Source organism: Anabrus simplex, chromosome 8 (assembly GCF_040414725.1).
Source record: "Anabrus simplex isolate iqAnaSimp1 chromosome 8, ASM4041472v1, whole genome shotgun sequence".
NCBI lineage: Eukaryota > Metazoa > Arthropoda > Insecta > Orthoptera > Tettigoniidae > Anabrus > Anabrus simplex.
The window spans coordinates 36,141,676-36,165,863 of record NC_090272.1 but is presented as its reverse complement, the minus strand read 5'-3'; the positions used below and the strand labels follow the sequence as shown (position 1 = coordinate 36,165,863).

At 43.7% G+C, this 24,188-nt stretch overlaps 7 non-coding genes across 7 annotated transcripts; 3 read left to right on the top strand and 4 right to left on the bottom strand.

Annotated features, from left to right (window-relative positions):
* Positions 1-4,553: 4,553 nt before the first annotated feature.
* On the top strand, positions 4,554-4,625 carry TRNAE-CUC (transfer RNA glutamic acid (anticodon CUC)). The gene has a single exon. It is a non-coding gene; the product is annotated as a tRNA-Glu (tRNA).
* A 1,281-nt stretch (positions 4,626-5,906) lies between these two features.
* TRNAE-UUC (transfer RNA glutamic acid (anticodon UUC)) lies at positions 5,907-5,978 on the bottom strand. The gene has a single exon. It is a non-coding gene; the product is annotated as a tRNA-Glu (tRNA).
* A 2,072-nt stretch (positions 5,979-8,050) lies between these two features.
* On the bottom strand, positions 8,051-8,141 carry TRNAY-GUA (transfer RNA tyrosine (anticodon GUA)). Its single transcript is given in 2 exon segments — positions 8,051-8,086; positions 8,105-8,141. It is a non-coding gene; the product is annotated as a tRNA-Tyr (tRNA).
* A 3,321-nt stretch (positions 8,142-11,462) lies between these two features.
* On the top strand, positions 11,463-11,553 carry TRNAY-GUA (transfer RNA tyrosine (anticodon GUA)). The gene is given in 2 exon segments: positions 11,463-11,499; positions 11,518-11,553. It is a non-coding gene; the product is annotated as a tRNA-Tyr (tRNA).
* Positions 11,554-16,465: 4,912 nt separating this feature from the next.
* On the bottom strand, positions 16,466-16,537 carry TRNAE-UUC (transfer RNA glutamic acid (anticodon UUC)). The gene has a single exon. It is a non-coding gene; the product is annotated as a tRNA-Glu (tRNA).
* A 210-nt stretch (positions 16,538-16,747) lies between these two features.
* Positions 16,748-16,819, top strand: TRNAE-CUC (transfer RNA glutamic acid (anticodon CUC)). The gene has a single exon. It is a non-coding gene; the product is annotated as a tRNA-Glu (tRNA).
* A 949-nt stretch (positions 16,820-17,768) lies between these two features.
* TRNAD-GUC (transfer RNA aspartic acid (anticodon GUC)) lies at positions 17,769-17,840 on the bottom strand. The gene has a single exon. It is a non-coding gene; the product is annotated as a tRNA-Asp (tRNA).
* Positions 17,841-24,188: the final 6,348 nt, after the last annotated feature.

Below are 24,188 nucleotides of genomic sequence, written 5' to 3'. Positions count from 1 at the left end.
TGGAACTTCACCTTGGATTTTGTATCGGTCAGGGTGGCTCTAATTAATGCCAGCAGTTTCAAATCAACTCCAAATTCATTTAAGATGTTTAGCAGGACTTCCCGGTCAATGGGGTTGTACGCTTTCTTAAAGTCCACAAAGACAGACACATACTGCTTGGACCTTAGTGTACAATATCTGATGATCGTTTTGAGATTTTGGATCGGTTCAGCTGTTGAGCGACCTTTTCTGAACCCTCCTTGGTATTCACCTATTTGATGTTCGATTTGTGCTTCCAAACGCTCCAAGATGGCAAGTGTTAGAATTTTGTAAGTCACGGGTAGCAAAGATATTCCTCTGTAGTTGTTGATGTTCTTCATGATGCCTTTTTTGTGTAATAGATGGATCAAAGCTATTTTCCAATCTTCGGGTAGGGTCTCCTTGTTCCAAATTTCTTCTATTTGCTTTTGCAAGATATCAAGTGATTCCTCTGGGGCATATTTCCATAGTTCTGCTACTACTGAGTCTTCCCCCGGCGCTTTGTTATTTTTGAGACGGGCAATGTGGCGCTTGATTTCATCTCTGTCGGGTGGCCTGGAATCTGGGTACCTGAGTAAGGGTTCCTTGGTCTCAATGGCGCTTTGCGGTTTAGAGCAATTAAATAAATTCTTGAAGTAATCTGCCAGAATGCTGTAATTTTCTTCATTTGACGTCGCCAGTGTGCCGTCCTTTCGCTCAAAGCATAGAGATGGTGGTTTATAGCCAGTGAGTTTGCGTTTGAAGGCTCCGTAGTACTCTCTGCTTTCATTCTTCCTGAATTTTTGTTCTATCTTTTCAATGAGAGATTTTTCGTATTTACGTTTCTCAGTTCTGAACACCCTAGCTGCTTGGGCACGTTTGGTTTTGTAGGTTTCCCAATCATTTTCTGATTTCGTAGAGTAGTACTGTTTCCACGCATTGAGTCTTTCTTAGAGGACTGATTCGCAGGTACCATTCCACCAGGCATGCTTTTTGCTTCTCTTGATTTCTCCAACGTCTTTGGCGGCCTCAACAAGGAGACTTTTGGCACTGCTAAAGTCACAGTCATTTGGTCTAGCCTTCTCCTGGAACTCCTCGACCCTTTGCCGAAGTTTATCATTGTCGAAGCTTGTGATCTGTTTGGTTGTCTTCCTTGTGTTTGCGGGAATTGGTTTGAATTTGATAAGAGACATATAATGATCTGAGGCCACATTGATGCCTTTCTTTACCTTGACATTCATAATCTCAGGGCTGTTTCTCCTGGAGATTGCAACATGATCAATTTGGAACTCTCCGAGAGCTTGGACGGGAGAACGCCAAGTCATTTGCTTTCTGGGTAGATGGCGAAAGTGGGTCGACATGACCTGCAGGTTGTGATTTTCGCAAATGGACACCAGTCTTTTGCCGTTGGGATAGGTTCTTTTGTGAGCAGGGTAATGTCCTATAACTTTCTTGCACTTCTGTTCACGACCTAGTTGGGCATTGAAGTCACCCAAACGAAGCTTGACATGGTGTTTGGGGATTTTGTTTAATTTTTCATCCAGTAGGTCCCAGAAATTATCAACTTCGTCTGGATCAGATTTGTTCTTATCGTTTGTAGGAGCATGTGCGTTAACTAGGGCGTAGGTTTTGTTCCCGCATTTAATTGTGAGTAAAGACAATTTGTCATTCACAGGTTCGAAATTTGCAACCGATTTAAGGATCTTGGTTCTAACAGCAAACGCGGTTCCAAGCATCACAGCTCCATTGAGGATTCCTCTTTGCGCTTTGCTCTTGAAAAATCGGTAGCCTTCGGATTCAAAAATCTCTTCATCTGGGTACCTTGTTTCCTGTAGGGCCATTATGGATATCTGATTTTCGTGAAGAACTTTGGTGAGGGTTTTCAGCTTGCCAGTTTGTGTAAGTGAATTTATGTTGAAAGTTGCTAGAAAGGTTTTAGATTTTGGCCTGAGTTTTTGACTCTTCGGGGTACACCGAGACGCTCCGACTCGTCTCTTGCATGATGTCGAGTCTCCCCCAGAATCCGAACGAGACTCGTGCGCAGTGGCGTTCACGACGAGGGATTTATCCGAAGATTTACCCCCTGGGGTATGTTTCTTGAAATGTTGTGCCATCATGCTTTTTGACTTGACTTTGCTTTGGACGGGTACCCATCCTTTTACAACTAGGGTTATTAGCCCTAGAGGTTGCCTCAAGATGTTTTCTGGCTTCTGGTCATTTACCAGTCTTCGCCGTAACCCTGGCAAGGGAGCAGTTTTTTTTTTTCACGGTGGTATTTTATTTCCCTACTACCCTCTGACTCTGCTGGCGGCAGAGCCAGCGAGCTTCCCCAATTCCAATGGGACGCGCCCGATGGAGGTAACCGGTAAATCCCCACACGGGTATTATTATTATTATTATTATTATTATTATTATTATTATTATTATTATTATTATTATTATTATTATTATTATTATTATTTCCTGACTGACTGATTCATCATCGCCGAGCCAAAAGTACTGGACATAAAGAAATGACATTTTGGAGATACATTTACAGTAAGGCCTATATGAGAGTGCAGGTGCTCACTAAGGGAGGCTTTTTCTATATTCCGTCGCTAAGAGGGTGAAAAGGGGGTGCATATTTTGAATGATCATATCTATATCTCAAAAACTTAAACGTTTACAGACGTAATAATTGGCATTTACAATCTTCTTTAAAAAATTACACATTTTTTTCTTTTCGGAAAATCCCCTTAAAGGGGGTGAAAAAAAGGGTTGAATATTTGTAATGAGGATACTTATATCTAAAAAACTGAAGATATTACAAACATGAAAATTGGTATTTGGAATCTCCCTCAAGAATAAAGAAACATGTATTCTTTTATTTTTGGAAAATCCAAATAATATGGGATGAACAGGAGTGACAAAGGGGTTGAATTTTTTAAAATATTATATCTGCAGTATATCAGTGGAGCCTCCGTGGCCCAGACGGCAGTGCGCCGGCCTCTCACTGCTGGGCTCCGTGGTTCAAATTCCGGTCGCTCCATGTGAGATTAGTGCTGGACAAAGCGGAGGCGGGACATGTTTTTCTCCGGGTACTCCGGTTTTCCCTGTCATAATTCATTCCAGCAACACTCTCCAATATCATTTCATTTCATCTGTCATTCATTAATCATTGCCCCAGAGGAGTGCGACAGGCTTCCGCAGCCAGCACAATTCCTACCCTCGCTGCTAGATGGGGGCTTCATTCATTCCATTCCTGACCCGGTCGAATGACTGGAAACAGGCTGTGGATTGTCATATCCGCAGTATATCTCAGAAACCTAAATCGTTACTGACGTGAAAATTGGTATTTGGAATCTCCTGAAAAAGTAAAGAAACATAGATAATATTTTTCGGAAAATACACTGAAGGGGAACTGAAAAAGAGGGTGAATTTTTAAAATGAGAATATCTATAGTACATCTCATAAAAGTAAGAGCTGTGAGCTTGCATCCGGGAGATAGTAGGTTCGAATCCCACTATCGGCAGCCCTGAAAATGGTTTTCCGTGGTTTCCTATTTTCATACCAGGCAAATGCTGGGGCTGTACCTTAATTAAGGCCACGGCCGCTTCCTTTCAACTCCTAGGCCTTTCCTATCCCATCGTCGCCATAAGACCTATCTGTGTCGGTGCGACGTAAAGCCCATAGCAAAAAAATAAAAAAAAAATAAAAGTAAGATGTTACAGATGTGAAAATTGGTATTTTTAATCTATTTTAAAAATAAACAAACTAATTTTTGTTTACTGAAAAAACTAAAGAGGCGGGGGGGGGGGGGGGATGTAAAAATGACTGAAAAGGGGGTTGAATTCGTTTTATTAGGATAGTGGTATCTCAAAAACTGAAGATGTTACAGAGGTGAAAATTGGTATTAGGAGTCTCCTTTAAAAATAAAGAAATACGTATTTCTTTGCTTTCGGAAAATCCATTTAAGGAGGGATGAAAGAACTGAATGGAGGGTAAACAGATTAAGAAGAAGAAGAAGAAGAAGAAGAAGATTTGAAAAATTGGTTGAATTATTTATATGAGCATACTTATAACTAAACAAAACTAAAGATATTATAGACGTGAAAATTAGTATTTGGAATCTCCTTTAGAAATAAGGAAACACGCATTTTGGGGGAATATCAATTTGGGGGTAGGGAGAGAAAGGAGTTGAATTATTTTTATGAGGATACATACAGTATATCTCTGAAGATGTTACAATCGTGATAATTGATATTTGGAAACTCCTTTATTAATAAAGAAATATGTATATATATTTTTTCGGAATATTCACATAAGGAGAAGGGTGACAGGAAGTGAAACTGAAGTCTTTTTACGGCGATACTTATCTCAAATGCTGAAGGTTACAGAATTGAAAATTGGTTTTAGCTACAGTTCTTGACGCTTTGTAAAATAACACTCTGGTTTAATCTCATGTGATTTTTTTTTCTGTAATACGAAATCAGTTCTTTAGTACAGAGACGCATAACAATTTATCACTAAATGACAAAATCGAAGAATTACCATTACTCTACAGAGATCAACTAAGCTCCGGTATGGTCTAGTGGCTAGGATACCTGGCTCTCACCCAGGAGGCTCGGGTTCGATTCCCGGTACCGGAACTTTTTTAGAATTCTCTTACTGAACGATATGTACTTCAGTTTAACAGTTTTGAATTCGCTGTAAGTGTAAATTAACTTTATTTTACTCTAAAATAACTAGATATTGTATGTATTCATTGTCATATGTTACGGTGACGATCGAGTACCTTTTCTTGAGCCCTGAGCTCCATAGTGCTGAATATAATTTACAGTGAGTCATTCAAGGAAAGGAGCCTTACACAGAGAATTTGCACGTGAACCGGCGGTATTTTGAGCTGCGAGATAACATAAACTACGGATTCTTTGTGCACATCATGTTACAATACGAGAGAATTGACGTGTTCATATAACCACCGGCAGATCGCACTAACGTAGCGAAGATTCGACCGAGAGTGGCCATTAACGTGTTCGTTGAGCGCTAGATGTCAGCATTCCCCTTTTTCCTATTGATCTCGTTCCCCTGTTACTCTCGCACACGGATCTCTTTGCGCACATTAAATGCCTTTTGGTACGTCAGCACAGAAAAAAGGAGGAATAGAGGCAGCACGACCACTAGACCGATGATTCAAATGACAAATATAATAATAATAATAATAATAATAATAATAATAATAATAATAATAATAATAATAATAATAATAATAAGCCGTCGACTCAGTGATCTTGTATTTTCTGCGGACAGTGTTGTCAGCGGAACCACATACTTACGAACTCACTGATGTTCTATGTAGACGACAAAAACATTGTGTGATCTATAAACCTTAGTAATAATAATAATGTGTCCGGCTCCATGGCTAAATGGTTAGTGTGCTGACCTTTGGTCACATTTAATCTTAATTGGTTAATTTCGCTGGCACGGGGGATGGGTGTATTCATCATCATTTCATTCTCATCATGACGCGCAGGTCGCCTACAGGTGTCAAATCAAAAGACTTGCATCTGGCGAGCTGAACTTGTCCTCGGACACTCCCGGCACTAAAAGCCACACGCCATTTCATTTATTCATAAAAATAATGTGACCCCCAGTGAACCAATTGGAATGCATACCCTAGATTTGTTTCATCTACTCAACGTAGTCAAGCACATTCACTTCGGCGAAACATTCCTGCCAGAAAACTGAGTCAAATTCGGAAATAATGAATCTTGGTTCGAAATATGCAATAATAATAGTAATAATAATAGAAAGAAATATATGCTCAAATTCATTCAAAAAATCAGTGTTTCTCCATGTCAACGTAAGTTCTTGACCTTTTATCAAGCGATCAGTGGAGTAGTGTTATTTATCGGGATTTTAAAAATCTCTTCCGGTACCGGGAATCGAACCCGAGCCTCCTGGGTGAAAGCCAGGTATCCTAGCCACTAGACCATACCGGACTCCGGACAATATTGGTCAAAACTAACCATAATACCACATTTGCAGTTTCATAATTGCTATCATTTTTTTTTTTTTTTTTGCTGCTTTACGTCGCACCGGCACACGTAGGTCTTCTGGCGACGATGGGACAGGGAAGGGCTAGGAGTGGGAAGGAAGCGGCCGTGGGCATAATTAAGGTACAGCCCCAGCATTTGCCTGGTGTGAAAATGGGAAACCACGGAAAACCATTTTCAGGGCTGCCGACAGTGGGGTTCGTACCTACTATCTCCCGAATAATTGCTATCAATCTGCGAAATAGATTTTCTCACTTTCTCCAATCCTTGCTGTCCGACTGAATGCGCCATATTTCTCCAACACTCTAGATTGATATTTTATATTATCCTCAATACTTCAGTTTAACTCCGATCTTATTGTCAGTGGGCAACCAAGTTCCGATTCAGCACTAGGGAGCTCAGACATCAAGAAACGGTTCGCGTACTATAGACATGGTCATATAGGCCTATTAAAAAAACAAGTTTTAACACACAAACGTCACAATATTACTCCTCATATTTTATTATGTTGCAAGAACGTGCTATCACTATTAGCAAAATAATGGTTTAGTAAACACTGTAATTGCAAGTTCCTTAATACATCCAGGCATGATTAATATGAGTACAGTCAAGTAAATGAAGAACAACTATTGATGCAAATACTCCTGTATAATAAGAATATTCACAAACAGGACAGTAATAGAGCTTGTTTCACAAATATATTTTTGAACGAGTCTAATGTACGGAGTTTTCAATAATGTTCACAAGTAAATAGAAAGTCCGCCTCTGTGATGTAGTGGTCAGTGTGATTAGCTGTCATTCCCCTGGAGGCCCGGGTTCGATTCCCGGCTTTGCCACGAAATTTGAAAAGTGGTACGAGGGCTGGAACGGGGTCCACTCAGCCTCGGGAGGTCAACTGAGTAGAGGTGGGTTCAATTCCCACCTCAGCCATCCTGGAAGTGGTTTTCCGTGGTTTCCCACTTCTCCTCCAGGCAAATGCCGGGATGGTATCTAACGTAAGGCCACGGCCGCTTCTTTCCCTCTTCCTTGCTTATCCTTTCCAATCTTCCCATCCCCCACCAAGGCCCCTGTTCAGCATAGCAGCTGAGGCTGCCTGGGCGAGGTACTGTTCATTCTCCCCAGTTGCATCCCCCGACCCAATGTCTCACGCTCCAGGACACTGCCCTCGAGGCGGTAGAGGTGGACCCCGCGCTGAGTCCGAGGGAAAATCCAACCCTGGAGGGTAAGCAGGTTAAGAAAGGAAGAAAGTAAATAGAAAAATAGAACTAGGTTCATAAATAAATGTTTTGAAGGAAAGTTATCTACGAAGCTATCAAAAATGATCACAAGTATAAAAAAAGGTAGAACTTGCTTAATAAATATATTTTCTTAATGAATTTCGTATTGCCAACGGCCGTAGCCGTATTGAAACACCGGATCCCGTGAGATCTCCGAAGTTAAGGGAAATTGGGCGTGGTCAAGATTTGGATAGGTTGCCACGCGGTGTTGGTGTTGGGTAAGGGACTGGAGTAGTGGAAACGAACTGGCCACTCTACCATCCGTAAACTCTGGCTCAGGCACACCTCTGGGGAGGTTCGGACCTGCCTTCGGGCAGAGTACACCCTTACCTTAATGTCCTATTACTGTGTATGATACGAAGTGTGAAAAGCTCTACCACCAGATTGCGAAATGTAGTTCTCTGAAGGAATGACCACTTTCTAATTTCATTTCTTCATATTTTCCATATTTAACGCCTTAGCAGCCTGCGAGGACTACGAAACTCCACGTTTTAGGGGACTTAACACCTAGGAGGGAACTACTTCTTCTTCTTCTACTACTACTATACTTCTCATTTTTTAAAGTTTGATTAACAACACACACACTGAACTTCTGTTGTGATTTTTAACTATACGACCGAACACTATTTTGTGAAATTGAATACTGTGATTTATGCCTCATGTACTTCAAAGACACTCTTAATTACAATGTCGTAGTACTGTGTACAACTCCCAGAAAGAGCGTTTTAAGTATAAAAATTTTCCTCCGGGCCGGATTTGAACCAGCGACCTATGGATATCTGAATGTATAGCCAACTACAGTCCACCGCTCTACCAACTGAGCTACCAGAGGAGACATTGTCCAACATAGCCATGTAATGATATGTTACTTGTGACGTGTTTCTCTGAAGCATATCTTTCACCGCCTTCTTTGCGGTTCGCTGATCACATTTCCATACCTGCTCCATTAGTATCCATGCAGCATCGACGACCTTACTGAAGTACAAATACCCAGAGGAGAAAACACAGACATATAGAAAATAATATACAGACAACAAACAAAACAGTCCCCGGGTTTGAGGGATAGCGGCCGGGGGGTGGGGAATATACATCAAAACTGAAAAGGAAATCTACAAAAGGGTAAAAGGTACGGTTATTTTATGCTCTCTGAGGGGAATTAACCAATTATGGTTAAAATTCCCGACCCTGTCGGGAATCGAACCCCTTACACCTGTGACCAAAGGCCAGCACGCTAACCGTTTAGCCATATAGCCGGGCTTAAGCTATGTAATAACAGCTTTTTGAGACTTATTTCAATACTATACAATAAAACTTTCACGAAGGGAACAATATTACACATCTATCATCATCATCATCTGTTTACCCTCCAGGTTTGGCTTTTCCCTCGGACTCAGCGAGGGATCCCACCTCTACCGCCTCAAGGGCAGTGTCCTGGAGCTTCAGACTCTTGGTCGGGGGATACAACTGGAGAGAATGATCAGTACCTCGCCCAGGCGGCCTCACCTGCTATGCTGAACAGGGGCCTTGTGGAGGGATGGGAAGATTGGAAGGGATAGACAAGGAAGAGGGAAGGAAGCGGCCGTGGCCTTAAGTTAGGTACCATCCCGGCATTCGCCTGGAGGAGAAGTGGGAAACCACGGAAAACCACTTCAAGGATGGCTGAGGTGGGAATCGAAAGAAATTACTAAGTCCAAATCCGCCGAGTCACGAGAAAATAGGTAAACAGGATTTAATGAAAATCGGTATGTAAATTCGGAGAATAAGGAACTACAGTCTATGTTATAAATGATTTTTTCATCATCATCATCTGTTTACCCTCCAGGTTCGGCTTTTCCCTCGGACTCAGCGAGGGATCCCACCTCTACCACCTCAAGGGCAGTGTCCCGGAGCTTCAGACTCTTGGTCGGGGATACAACCGGGGAGAATGACCAGTACCTCGCCCAGGCGGCCTCACCTGCTATGCTGAACAGGGGCCTTGTGGAGGGATGGGAAGATTGGAAGGGAAAGGCAAGGAAGAGGGAAGGAAGCGGCCGTGGCCTTAAGTTAGGTACCATCCCGGCATTCGCCTGGAGGAGAAGTGGGAAACCACGGAAAGGATGGCTGAGGTGGGAATCGAAAGAAATTACTAAGTCCAAATCCGCCGAGTCACGAGAAAATAGGTAAACAGGATTTAATGAAAATCGGTATGTAAATTCGGAGAATAAGGAACTACAGTCTATGTTATAAATGATTTTTAAGATGCCGTAATATCACAGAGTCGAAAGAAAACTAAATGTGAAGGCCTACAATATAGAGAGCCCGTCACATTTATCAACAATAACATTACATTGACCATTGTTTGTTGCGATGTGCTTTGTGTCTTCTGTTGCCAATCATCTCCGATAGATAGGATTACTGCTGCTTACCGAGTATTTTTTTTTAATTTGCCTTACGTCGCACTGACACAGATATGTCTTATAGCGATGATGGGATAGGTAAGGGCTAGGAGTGTGAAGGAAGCTGCTTTGGCCTTAATTAAGGTACAGCCCCAGCAATTGCCTTGTGTGAAAATGGGAAACCACCTTCAGGACTGCCGACAGTTGGGTTCGAATCCACTATCTCCCGGATGCAAGCTCACAGCTGCGCGCCCCTAACCACATAGCCAACTCGCCCGGCCGTACCGAGTGTAACAGTCTGTCTGGATATTGGCGGGAAGTAGCTGGAGAGTTAGATAACTTTCTTCTTTAGCATTCCATTCCTCTGGTACATAAATTTTCTGATACTATTGGTACGTTACACACCGGTTCATAATAGCATTCGAGCTATTCAATCCCTACTCTGAGGCACTGATTGGAATGAGCAGTGTGCATATTTAACGGAATAATGGCAGAGAAGTGTTCATGGCTGTCTGCGGCCTGGTCATTCCAGCTCTGGAACTTTGGGCTTTTAGATCGGCATCGTAGTACTATTTGTTAAAAGTGAGAAAATGTGCGGTTTCTCATTTGATCGAGCATTTTATATAATAACATTGCTTTTAATCGCTACTTTCCTACTGACGTTTTTGTAATGACCTATGTTGACTTCAGTTAAGGAAGTCACAAGGTCAGTCTTTTTGGGAATCCCGTAGTGAAACACGGGTACATCTGCTAGTTACATTAATAAGAAACAATCAAACATTAATACATTTAATAGATGTCCTTAGATTCCATCTTTCACATCCTGGAGCGTGAGACATTGGGTCGGGGGATACAACTGGGGAGAATAACCAGTGCCTCGCCCAGGCGGCCTCACCTGCTATGCTGACCAGGGGCCTTGGTGGAGGATTGGAAGATTGGATTGGATAGGCAAGGTGTGAAAATGGGAAACCACGGAAAATCATCTTCAGGGCTGCCGACAGTGGGGTTCGAACCTACTATCTCCTGAGTACTCGATACTGGCCGCACTTAAGCGACTGCAGCTATCGAGCTCGGCACAGACAGACAGACAGATAGACAGACAGACAGACAGACAGAAATTACGGAAAAGTAAAAAGTGCATTTCCTTGTTACTGTGGACATGACTGATACAGAAATACCATCCCTTTTAAATTCTGAGCAATGTACAGACAAAACTCTATTTTATGTATATAGACATACAGACATGCAAACGCGACCCTAGTGGCTGAATGGTGAACTAGGATGCCACCCGTTCCCATGAGTGCCTACCGGTACGCCACGCTTGCAACGTAAGAAATACTTGACTGTAGCATTCACCAGCTGGCTAAATAGTGTGGACTGCCTAATTTATTGGACGTGCCGACCAAAGGAGTGGGAAAGAAGCGGCCGTGGCGTACGGTACAGCCACAGCATTTTCTTGGTATGAAAATTAGAAACCACGGAAAAACAACTTCAGGACAGCCAACAGCAAGGTTCGAGCCTACTAGTCGCCGAATGCTCACAGCTGCGTGATCCTAACCGCACGGCTAACTCGCTCAAAAAACAAAAAACAAAACAAAAACAACAAAAAACAACATTTCTCTCATTCAACCTTGATCTTACTGTTAAGACCGGTTAGATCTAATGTTCGAGCGGGTTCTAGTAGTAAGGGAAGATGAATGTATTACAAAACTTGTTCTGTACAAAACTTGACCTGGTGGTCCGGTTGTTAGAAAGCTACTGTGCTGTAACTGCCATCTCCTCTGGTAGCTCAGTTGGTAGAGCGGTGGACTGTAGTGGGTTGAATGATCAGATATCCATAGGTCGCTGGTTCAAATCCGGCCCGGAGGAAACTTTTATATTCCAGTGCCTCTTTCGAGCAGTTGCATGCCACGATGTAGAACTGAGTCTGAGAGTGGCTGTAGTTAGAAAGTCTCTCATGTGACTAGTACTGTCCATCGAACTTATAATAGTAAAATGAAATGGCCTATAACTTTTAGTGCAGGGAGTTCGGCTTGTCAGGTGCAGGTCTTTTGAATTGGCGCCCGTAGGCTACCGCGTATCGTGATGAGGATGAGATGATGATGAAGACGACACCCAGTCCCCGTGCCGGCGAAATTAACCAATTATGGTTAAAATTCCCGACTCTGCCAGGTATCGATTCCGGGACCCCTGTGACTAAAGGCCAGCACGCTAACCACTTAGCCATGGAACTGGACGATATAATAGAATTTTGTTACTGTACCGGGCGGTACTCCTCCACGCCGCTAATTTAAAATGTGCGCCAATTGAAACTCCTCTGCTGGAGGAAGTCTGAACTTTGTTGACGGTATTAATTTTCTACTTTCTCAGAAGATGTCACTACCTGGAAATTTTGGAGTTTTTGAACTGTGTCATTTTCGACGTATTTTTGTTTTGCTTGTAGTAAGAAGTGTGAACTTTCTCTTCTAGAGGACACTACTGAAGATCAACAATAGTGCACCCTAGTGCGGAGTGAAAGAACTGTTCTTTTGGAGAAAATTTAATTTCAAAAGTTTGTTCTTTGCTAAATTTCTTTCAGTCATTGTTTAAGTTGGCAATATTAACCCTTTCTTTCCCCTTGTTTTGAATTTAGCCAATCCCGAATTTCTTGAATTAATTTTCCACCAATTATGTGTTTCTTCTTCATATTGTGTAGGGGTTTCCTTGGTTAGCCAATAAAGTTTTTGTGGGAGGGTGTTCTCATTCCCCTAACGCCTCGAACTTTCCGCGAGAGTATATAAACTGCTGATTTTAGGGTCTCCGGGCCACTTCTGTTCCATCTTTCAGTGTGTAAAGTACATAGCAGGGGGCGGGAAGCGCCTCTTTCGGCAGCGGTCAACAACAAGGTAATGGCCGATTAATAACTTCTTTCTTTGCTAGCTCAGCAGTTTAACTCTCGGGGCGGGTCCGAAGTTTTTCCATTATGTAACCTTCCTTAAAATGCAAAGAAACTTGTATCTATTCTATCTTTTAAACTACATATTGGGATAGAGAGTGCTTAACCCTCTCGAGCTCCCACTCATATTGTTTTGAGGTGAACTTATTTTCTCAACCTATTCTTCCTTAACATTATGTAAATTTGTTTCTTTTCTAAAGTCACCTCCGTATTATGGGATTAGCCCTTGCATCAGTGGCCTAGAGCCAAATTAGGTTTTGAAACAAATACATTAGGAGTGCAGATCGCCTCCTCTCAAGTTGTTATTTTAGAGGTCATGTAATTACCCTTTTTCATTTAATAGACTTTAGTAGGTTGGGTATGTTACCTCTGGGTCTATGTCCAGAGAGGACAACTTGAAGGTGGAGTTTGGTGTGGCCTTTGAGAGGCTTAAAGTTTGAGAGCGTGTGGCTCGTTCTTGAAAATTAAGTGTTGTATGCCTCGAGGAGGCTTTTCTGTGTAATTTGGAGCAAGTGCTCTGGAACATGAATGGGGTTTTCGGCCCCTCTGGTAAAACTTATTTTTGGAGTAAAGTTGGGCTAATTGCCCTAGAAGTGTGTATTCGGGGCTCGAAGCCCAAATACTGTAAATACTGTAATTGCACCTTTTGTTGCCTTGCTACTCTGTACCTGCCGTAATTGTTATTTCTTAATTTTGAAAAGAAAATATAACCTTGTTAAATTTTAAATTAATTTTACTTTCGTAGCTTGAGACCTGTTCACCACCCCGCACCTTCTTTCACCTCTAACTACCACAAAAACACGGTAACAGTTACTAATACACGACTACTCAAAAATGATGTTTTCTGTTAACATCGCTTGCCCTGCCATCTACTGGTTTACTAGACGGTAGTTACACTGGCTTGCCCACTACCACCACACTGTAAGCATTAGGCAGCTACCTGGAGCTGGGGCCTGATGTGGAGGGGTTGGCTAAACCGTTACCTACGTGATTACTGATTGCTGATTAGCAATAAGGCCTCCGCGTGGCAGCTTACACAGCGCGAAATTCGTCCTAGTTCCAGACTCGCCGCCAGACTTCGTGTTAGCCCTCCACTGTTTAACACTTGACGTATATGGAGATTGTGAAGCAGAAAGTTAAGTTAGTGAGGTTTTAGGTGAGGTACACCTTAAACCCAGAGAGAGTATTTATTGTAAGCATTCTAATCACATAATGTTCACTGCGCTTGCTGAAAATTGTTCATTGCTGTGTACTATTCTGAAAAAGTAGCGTAGTAGAAAGGTAGCGGAATTTCTTTCTGCAAGTTCCCAGCAAATGCAGTATTACGAGGAAAATGTGTCAAAACTATATCACGTCGGTGCGACGAGGAAAAAAAAAAGAAAAAAAAAAAAAGCATGTTGCAACCTTCCTCGAAATCTGTAGTATCTGCTAAAACCAGATGCCTTCTTCCAAATTCAGTACAAACGCTTCTTTCACAACAAAGCGCATAAGCAACCCAAGAAACGAAGCCATGAAAATGCATTCTCGCAGGCAAATACGAATGTTTCAGGCAACGTACAAGTAGAGCGAAGAGAGTAGCGGTGGTGGTGGTGGTGGTGATTGTTTTAAGAGGAAGTGCAACTAGGTAACCATCCTAATCAGAGAGAAAAATGGAACGGATCCGACACTTCGAAAAATGAAGGTATCGGTCAATGAAAGACAAGGGCCACGAAGGGCGCGAAAATGAAATACGCTCTAGGCCTTGAATACTCTAATACCGTCGAGGTCGGAATAGAACAAGAGTTGACCAAGGGAGGTCAGATAGGATAGATAAAAATGAGGATCATGGCACAAGTAAATGGAAGCAATGCCAGGACACAGTTAAGGGCCCCGTGGTCGCCAACCCACGCTCTCAAGTTCAGAGATCCTGGCGCCCCTTTTAGTCACTTCTTAGGACAGGCAGGGGCTACCGTGGCTGTTGTTCTACCGCTCCCCACCCACAGGGGGTACTACTCGAGGCAGATAGGTTGGCTAGACAGTTAGAGAAATGAAATTTAAGAACGTGACAATAGAAAGGTAGACACAAATATGAAGGAAAAAGAGCACAGATACCTCTCAGTCTCGCCGTACTTCACGGTCTCAATTATACGATCTTACTCGTATGAGCTGTCCTTGAATTACTATGTAACACATTTTTTTCTTTATTAAACGTCATAGAAATATCACTTTTCTAGCGAAAACGCAATTTTCTATCTTTGTAATGTTCTTTTATATGCAAGTTATTCTCGTAATGCCAATTGGAATCGTGCTGAGGAATGGAGGGATAGCCTGACATCTGGTGGCACTATTGGAACTGCTGCTAAACTGGCACGGCCGACTGGATCCCTCGCAGCGCTCCTTAGCTACAGCGACGCATCAAGTCGGCCGTGAAAATGGCAACTTGGTACTCGAAAGGACCACGCATGCAGAAGCTAGGCAACGGCTAAAGCGGGCTAAACCAACTTTCAGCAAATTTTCGGTTCCGATTGAAGTGCTATATGTCTTGAAAAGTACGAAGCTCAGTTCGATTGTCCTTTTGCTTAACTCTCATCATCAAGGCAGAGATACGGGTGTCATGTGGAGGAGGGGGCAGGTCGAACTGTTTATCTCCTCCGCATTGATGTTCTGAAGATAGTAACTTCTAAATTGACGTTTTAGTGCTGTCTAGTGGTTGTGTGCGGTAGCACAGACATCCAGTAGCGGCGATTGGGAATTAGAAGTGCGGGGTGAGGGTACACAAATTTATAGGTAACAGAAAGTACCGGAGGTCTGGGTGATACAGCGGGAGTGGAAGTCTAAAAAAAAAAAAAAAAAAAACCAATTGGTAAGTTTTTTTTTTTTTTAATGTTCTCTGAGTGAATTGCGACAGAGATTACTTCTCTGACAGTTGACAGTTTACGAATTCAACTGAGGAAACAATAGCCTTTTTAAATATATATTTTGGTTCAATACACTAAAGTCCGCCTCTGTGATGTAGTGGTTAGCATGATTAGCTTCCGCCCTCGGGGACTCGGGCTGAAATCCCGGTTCTGACATGAAATTTGAAAAGTGGTACAAGGGCTGGAACGGGGTCCACTCAGCCTCGGTATATCACTGAGTAAAGGTTGGTTCGATTCCCACCTCAGCCATCCTCGAAGTGGTTTTCCGTGGTTTTCCACTTCTCCTCCAGGCAAATCCCAGGATGGTACCTAACTTAAGGCCAGAGCCGCTTCCTTCCCTCTTCATTGCTTGTCCCTGCCAATCTTCCCCCATCCCTCCACAAGGCCCCTGTTCAGCATAGCGGTTGAGGTCGCCTGGGTGAGGTGCTGGTCCTCCTCCTCATTTTTATCCCGGACCCTAAGTCACACGCTCCAGGACACTGCCCTTGAGGCGGTAGAAGTGGAATCCCTCACTGAGTTCGAGGGAAAAGCCGATCCTTTATGGTAAACAGATTAAGAAACAAAGAAAGAAATTATTATTATTATTATTATTATTATTATTATTATTACCGAGCGAGTTGGCTTCGCGGGTTGGACCGTGTCGCTGTGAGCTTGTATTCGGGAGATAATGGGTTCGAGCTCAACTTTAGTCAGACCTGAAGATGATTTTCCCATTTTCATATCGGGAAAATGCTGGGGGTTTAATCTCAGTTAACTCCGTGGTCGCTTCCTTCTCAGTCCTAGCCCTTTCCTATCCCTTCGTTGCCATTAAGACACATCTGCGTTACGGCGACGTAAAAAAACAAGAAAAACGATAATATCTAGGCCACGATGTATGTAAACTACCCTTGTATAAAAGTCCTTGTGGAATATTTGTTATTCGTGCAGGTATTCTTGTTTAAAAATGCACTTCCGGTACCGGGAATCGAACCCGAGCCTCCTGGGTGAAAGCCAGGTATCCTAGCCACTAGACCATACCGGACAGTTACGTTCATTGCGGGCCTGTTGGCACATCAAATACTCTGCTGATTTAAACGGTAGTATAAGAAGTGGGGTATCGGCTCACAACACAGATCAATTGCTTGGCCTAGCTGTTCCAATTAGTTTGAGCGGAGAAAAATGAACTTTAGCCATCAACTCCGAGATAATGTTCACAGCTCTCAACATTGGATTTGTAGCTTACATATCAACGTCCGGTATGGTCTAGTGGCTAGGATACCTGGCTCTCACCCAGGAGGCTCGGGTTCGATTCCCGGTACCGGAAATTTTACTTTACCCATTCTTCCGTTAATTATACTGTACTAGCATTCTGTTGGGAACAATTTAACAAGACGAAACCATATTACGGGGATTGGCCAAGAGAACAGACTTACTTCTTTCTTAATTCATTTACCCTCCAGGATTCGTTTTTCCCTCGGACTCAGCTAGGGATCTCACTTCTACCGCCTCAAGGTCAGTGTCCTGGAGCGTGAGACTTTGGGTCAGGGGGATATAAATGGGGAGAAGAACCAGTACCTTGCCCTGGCGTCCTCACCTGCCTGCTATGCTGAACAGGAGCTTTGTGAGGGGGATGGGAAGGTTGGAAGGGATAAACAAGGAAGGGCGAAGGAAGTGGCCGTGGCCTGGAGGAGAAGTGGAAAACCACCGAAAACTATTTCGAGGGTGGCTGAGGTGCGAATCGACTCCCCCTCCCCTCCCACCGAAAATTAACCCGAATTGTATACCCCGACGCAAAGTCTCGCCCTCTAAGACATTGGCCTTGAGGCGGTAGAGGTGGGATCCCTAGTTGAGTCTGAGGGAAAAACCAACCCTAGGAGTTAACGGATTAACAAAGAAGAAGAAAAATGAATAATTATTTTTACTAATACTAATACTTCAACGTCGTACGAATAGATGCAAGGTTTTTGGTGGCGAAGGGCTTCCTAGGATTTACCAGTACCTTCATTCTTGGTCTCTCTTCATCTTTGTTTTATAGGGGTTGACAACCTAGATTTTTTTGGCTTCTTTACAAATAAGTAACTCTGTATCCGGTAACAAACCTGAAAAAAAATGCTAACACTTATTGTCAACCTAATCTTTTATTTTGGCTTCTTTACTAACGAGTATCTCTGTATCGGGTAACAAACATGAAAAAACATAAATTGTAACCTTCGGACAACATTCTATTGCTTATCGTCAAAACTTCACGTTCATTTTGAGGGCTTCAAAAAGTCCTCCCCGGCGGGGAATCGAACCCCGGTCTCCCGCGTGACAGGCGGGGATACTGACCACTATACTACCGAGGACACATTGTAGCTCGTATATTAACAGCGCACCTCAACGGTTTTCTCGAGAACACGAGACTTGAATGTATTTAACATTGAGTCAAGAACAACTGAAATAATTCAGTGCAAAATATTAATTCAGGCCTTTAGTTTCGTGTGGAAACACGATTGTCTGGACTGGTTCTTGCCGTGCGGACGGTTAGAATAGGACCTGGACAAGATCATTGGTCTGGAGTGGTTCTTGCCGTGCGGACGGTTAGGATAGGACCTGGACAAGACCATTGGTCTGGAGTGGTTCTTGCCGTTCGGACGGTTAGGATAGTACCTGTACAAAACCATTGGTCGGGATTGGTAACGGATTGTGATTAACATGGTGGCACATGATCTCGTTCCCGTCAATAATTAGTACGTTTACTTGCAGGATTCAGATCGATCCGAGTACACTTTCCGTATTGAAAACGCCATGTAAACGGGGACTCAGTTCGGATTGAGTCTCAAGGTCGATACGGTAAAATCTGGGATCGTATCGTACTCAGTTCGAATTGAGCTCCATGTAAACGCGGATCGTACTGAGATCGTATTGAAAACTACTGCGCACACACTCCATGTTTGTTCTGACAAAATCATCGTCATCAGTAAAGTTCTGTCGAAATAACAAAGTCCGCCTCTGTGGTGTAGTGGTTAGCGTGATTAGCTGCCACCCCCGGTCCGGGTTCGATTCCCGGCTCTGCCACGAAATTTGAAAAGTGGTACGAGGGCTGGAACGGGGTCCACTCAGCCTCGGGAGGTCAACTGAGTAGAGGTGGGTTCGATTCCCACCTCAGCCATCCTGGAAGTGGTTTTCCGTGGTTTCCCACTTCTCCTCCAGGCAAATGCCGGGATGGTACCCAACTTAAGGCCACGGCCGCTTCCTTCCTCTTCCTTGCCTGTCCCATCCAATCTTCCCATCCCTCCACAAGGCCCCTGTTCAGCATAGCAGGTGAGGCCTCCTGGGCGAGGTACTGGTCATTCTCCCGGACCCAAAAGTCTGAATCTCCAGGACACTGCCCTTGAGGCGGTAGAGGTGGGATCCCTCGCTGAGTCCGAGGGAAAAACCGACCCTGGAGGGTAAACAGATTACGAACGAACGAAATCATGTTATAAGACGGCCAGCCCTAGCGATTAAGAAAATCATGATAACCTTCTGTTGGGGGTAAAATTGGAATGTGCGTTCTATCTATTGCACCAATTACATTTGGAATACCACAACTGAAAGTTATTTCCTAGGCTTCTACTTCATTTGGCGTTTTCATATTCTAAGAGGTGATATCGATTTTACTACAATTCTGCATCGCCTGTATAACGTCGATGTTGCCTGGCGGATTCAATACGATACTCAAATACTACATGTAAACGGGGATCGTATTCAATACGGTAAGTGTACTCAAATCGATCTCAATCCCCATGTAAACGTACTAATTATTGACGGGAACGAGATCATGTGCCACTTCACACTGGCCAATAGGAATGCAAATAGCTACTTCAGAAATGAGAATGGCGTGTAACAGTCTTCATTAGGTTATAACAGTAAATGTACTTATTCGGGGGGGATGACAGGTTCCTGGACATCGCAATGAACACATCTCACTGAGATGTCCGACTCGTTGGCTGAATGGTCAGCGTACTGGCCTACGGTTTAGAGGGTCCCGGGTTCGATTCCCGTCGGGGTCGGGGATTTTAACCTTCATTGGTTAATTCCAATGGCCCGGGGGCTGGGTATTTGTACTGTCCCCAGCATACCTGCAACTCACATACACACATAACTTAACACTATCCTGTACATGGCAGATGCCGCTCGCCCTCATCGGAGGGTCTGCCTTACAAGGGCTGCACTCGGCTAGAAATTATATATATCCTCTGAGATACTCTCAAAGTCATTAATTTCCACTTAATATAACATTACAAATAAGATGATAGCCGGGACAGTAATAGGCCTACCCAGTGCGATAAGAACTTGGGTGCTCTACAATAGGGTTGGGCAGACCGGAACATTCACTTGTTCCGCAACATTAGGAACTTGAGGCGGAGTGCTTCGGTACAGAGTGCCGAGACACGGGACACAGGGCACAGGACTGTAACTGCGTCCTAGAGAGAACTTCGAGAGGCAACAGGACATGCTCCGCTTCAGCTGGAATGTGCCTGAACCGAACGTGCTGTGCCAAGGCCGCACTATATAGATTAGTTGGCCTTGGCTGTGTCTGCCTGTCGATACCGGCTGTGTGTCGCCCTGTGTTGGAGTGTCAACATTTTTTCATCCAGTTATATCTTTAATTCCAAAGCGATGACCCGTATTTTTCTTGGGCTTAAAAGTTTCCTTAAAGTCCAAATTAATTTTTAACATCAATCCCCGAGAAAGTGTTGAGGGAAATTTTCGAGATATTGAAGAAAGTAAATGGAAGTTGAGAGGGAAGGAATTCGAAGTGCAGAGAGCATAAGGCGCGCACATTGGGACGCAGGCGAAGCAGCTAAAGCAGTGCAGCGCAGAGTAGATTTTTGTAATCCACACAAATCATTGCACCATCGCAAGTTGACAGACACGGCAGGACAGAGCAGAGCAGGCCGGTTCTGCACGTACTTTCGCCTACCACGCGATGTCTTCGAAACACAGTTTCCTGCGCACGTGTCACGCAGTTAAGAAATGAAGGAGAAAATTACCACAGCCATTCAGTCTCGCCATGTTTTGTAGGTACTATGTGAATCATGTGGACTGCAATGCAGTATGTATGTATGTATGTATGTAGGCATGCATGTATGTATGTATGTATGTATGTATGTATGTATGTATGTATGTATGTATGTATGTATGTTCGTGAGAAAATGGCTGAACAGAATTTAATTAAAATCGGTATGTAAATTCGGGGAATAAGGCACTACAGTCCAGGCTATAAATCATTTTATTCACGCTGCGTAACAAGGTAGTTTAGAGAAAGGCCTAAAATGTAATCCACCGAGCAAGTGGCCGTGCGGTTAGGGTCGCGCATCTGTGAGCTTGCATTCGGGAGATAGTGGGTTCGAACCCCACTGTCGGCAGCCCTGAAGATGGTTTTCCGTGGTTTCCTATTTTCACACTAGGCAAATGCTGGGGCTGTACCTTAATTAAGGCCACGCCCGCTACCTTCCCAATCTTCCACCCTTCTTCCGTCGCCGAAAACCTTCGATATGTTAGTGCGACGTTGAACAAAAGCATGTAATCCTCATATATCTATGAAACAATCTATGACCCAAGTTCTCGCAACATATAGAATTTAAGACAAAGATCTAATGTTGATTATGGAGAGCATCATCGCCGACTCCGTCGCCGTCATCCATCATCACATTTATGTGAAGAGATAAATACGGAAAATCATTTATCATGTCTTGTCAAATATAAATGCAAACGCGTTCACAACAGATTGTCAATGTTGATTGATTTTAGTATCTTGTGTCTTGTGACAACTAGATGAAAATCTAGCAGTACATTTGTAAATACATATTTTTCCCTCTCCCCCACTGTGATCCTATTAATGAATTTACCATGCAAGTTGGTCGTGCGGTTAGGATCGCCTTGCTATGAGCTTGCATTCGGGAGATACGGGGTTCGAACACCTCTGTCGGCAACCGTGAAGATAGTTTTCCGTGGTTTCCCATTTTCACACCAGGCTAATGCTGGGGGGGCTGTACCTTAATTAAGGCCTCGGTCGCTTCCTTCCCATTCCTAGCCCTTTCCTATTCCATCGTTGCCATAAGACCTATCTGTGTCGGTGGGACGTAAAAAATATAAAAAATAATCATGAATTAAATTCTTTGCTTAGTCCATATGAACGCCGAATATCGGTAACATAGAAATATTGTTCAGTCTTGTAAACTGGCGAAGGTGGTTGTTTTTATTGCGATTGTCTTAAGCTGAATAACCGCGTTGCCATCAGCACAAGGGAAATTGTGAAGATGACTAACAAAATGAGAAAAATCGCGAATGCTTGAAGAAAAAGAAAAAAGAGCCTCTTTATACTGGATGCCCCAGTATCACAGAGTCTAAAGAAAACATGTTATTTCTGAAAACCGACGAGACCCTGCGTGGCAATGTGCGCTCACGTCCACTTCGCAATTTCGTAAGCTTCGCGGTGTTCTGCTCTGCTCTTCCCTGCTCTGCGGCCAACTGCTTCTCAATGTGCGCCCGGCCTAACAGCAGGAAAGTACAACAATGTATTCATCCAGTTATATTTTTAATTCCAAAGCGACGACCCATATTTCTCTTGGGCTTAAAAGTTTCCTTAAAGTCCAAATTAATGTTTAACGTCAATCCCCGAGAAAGTGTTGAGGGAAATTTTCGAGATATTAATTACTCACTAATTACTCACAATACAGGCCAATACATTCAACTGGTGAAAATATACTTGAATTGGTTACTTTTAAACACCTGCACTGCCACTGTAACCGTGTTATGAGTATTTTATATTGACCGGAAAAATCTTAACCTAATAGCAGCCTTTAACGTGATTATTGGGCGCGAATTTCAGTGTTCCGACTGTTCGTTCACGTTCCCTGCAGCTTTATGCTGGACCATGGCCATAACTACACACAGGCACACACCACACAGCACGTTCCGTACAGGCACACTCCCAGTTCCCACTGGCGCGGAGCATGTAATGTTGCCTCTCGAAGTTCTCTCTACACTGCGCACTTGCAGTCCCGCGTCCCGTGCGCCCGCTGCACAGTTCAGCTAGTAGGCGAAGGGCAGTGCATAGCGGCGCTTCTGATGGGACAGCGAGTCAGTGTCTCCGGCTCGCTTGAGAATGTTTCGGAACAATTGACACTCGGTGTTCTGGAACAGCGGAACGTAACTGTGCACCGGCACCTTGTGCCGAAACAGGGACATAGTGCCCAACCTTACTCTACAACGGCTTACAACTCCCACTTCGCTGAATACAGCACTGAGGGTCTCCATCCGTTGTATCAGCCAGAGTTCTAGAGTTGGTTCCTGTTAATTCTGGGCCTTGAATTTAGCACTGCTGAGTGAGTCTTTGATGCCGTGTGTCCTCTTTTTAACAGCACGAAAAGCGTCTAGCCGAATTTTCGAATAACATGACAAATGTTTAAGGTTAAGGCAGAAGTTGAGGAAAAGTAGAAGAGAAGGAGAGAAAGGATAAGGTGGTAGTGTTTCACCTTGCTACTTTTTTTTTGCTAGGGGCTTTACGTCGCACCGACACAGATAGGTCTTATGGCGACGATGGGATAGGAAAGGCCTAGGAGTTGGAAGGAAGCGGCCGTGGCCTTAATTAAGGTACAGCCCCAGCATTTGCCTGGTGTGAAAATGGGAAACCACGGAAAACCATCTTCAGGGCTGCCGATAGTGGAATTCGAACCATCTCCCGGATGCAAGCTCACAGCCGCGCGCCTCTACGCGCACGGCCAACTCGCCCGGTAAAAACACCTTGCTACTAACAATGTAAGACAAGCAGGTATAAGTACCATCACAGATGGGGATGTGTGGGATCTGGCAAATGCAGCACGGTGAAGTTTAAGGAAGCGAAGATTGTTACAGTGGAATACTGTGTAGGAGGGATACTGACTGGAAGGTAATTGGGGATTTAAATGAGACTATGGAGTGGGTATGTGGGAAACTGAGAGTGAGATTTCTAGATCCTAATGGGTGGGGATCTGCGCTCAGATGGCCTTCAGTTAAACCGTCGTGGTACATATAAGTTAGGAAATTTGTTTTGACGGGTTATAGGGAGATACATTCAGGGAAACGGGGTGGTCTAGGGAGCGGTGATAAGAGAACAGGGAACTGGAAGTCAAGTAGGGATGACATAAAAATGTTAGTGCTGAACTGTAGAAGTATCGTAAAGAAAGTAATAGAATTAAGTTTTTTGCAAGTTGCTTTACGTCGCACCGACACAGATAGGTCTTATGGCGACGATGGGACAGGAAAGGGCTAGGCATGGAAAGGAAGCGGTCGTGGCCTTAATTAAGGTACAGCCCCAGCACTTGCCTGGTGTGAAAATGGGAAACCGCGGAAAACCATCTTCAGGGCTACCGAGAGTGGGGTTCGAACCCACTATCTCCCGAATACTCGATACTGGCCGGGCTTAAGCGACTGCAGCTATCGAGCTCGGTAGGAATTAAGTAATTTAATAAATGTATACTTACCAGTATATTGGAATAGGAGTTGAATCATGGCTGAGAAATGATATAAGATAATACCCGTCTGCCATAATCTCGAAAACCATAGATTAGGGAGAGGATATTGTTTATTGTGATCATGTGTCCTGGTCCTGGAGCTTCAGACTCTTGGTCGGGGATACAACTGGGGAGTATGACCAGTACCTCGCCCAGGCGGCCTCACCTGCT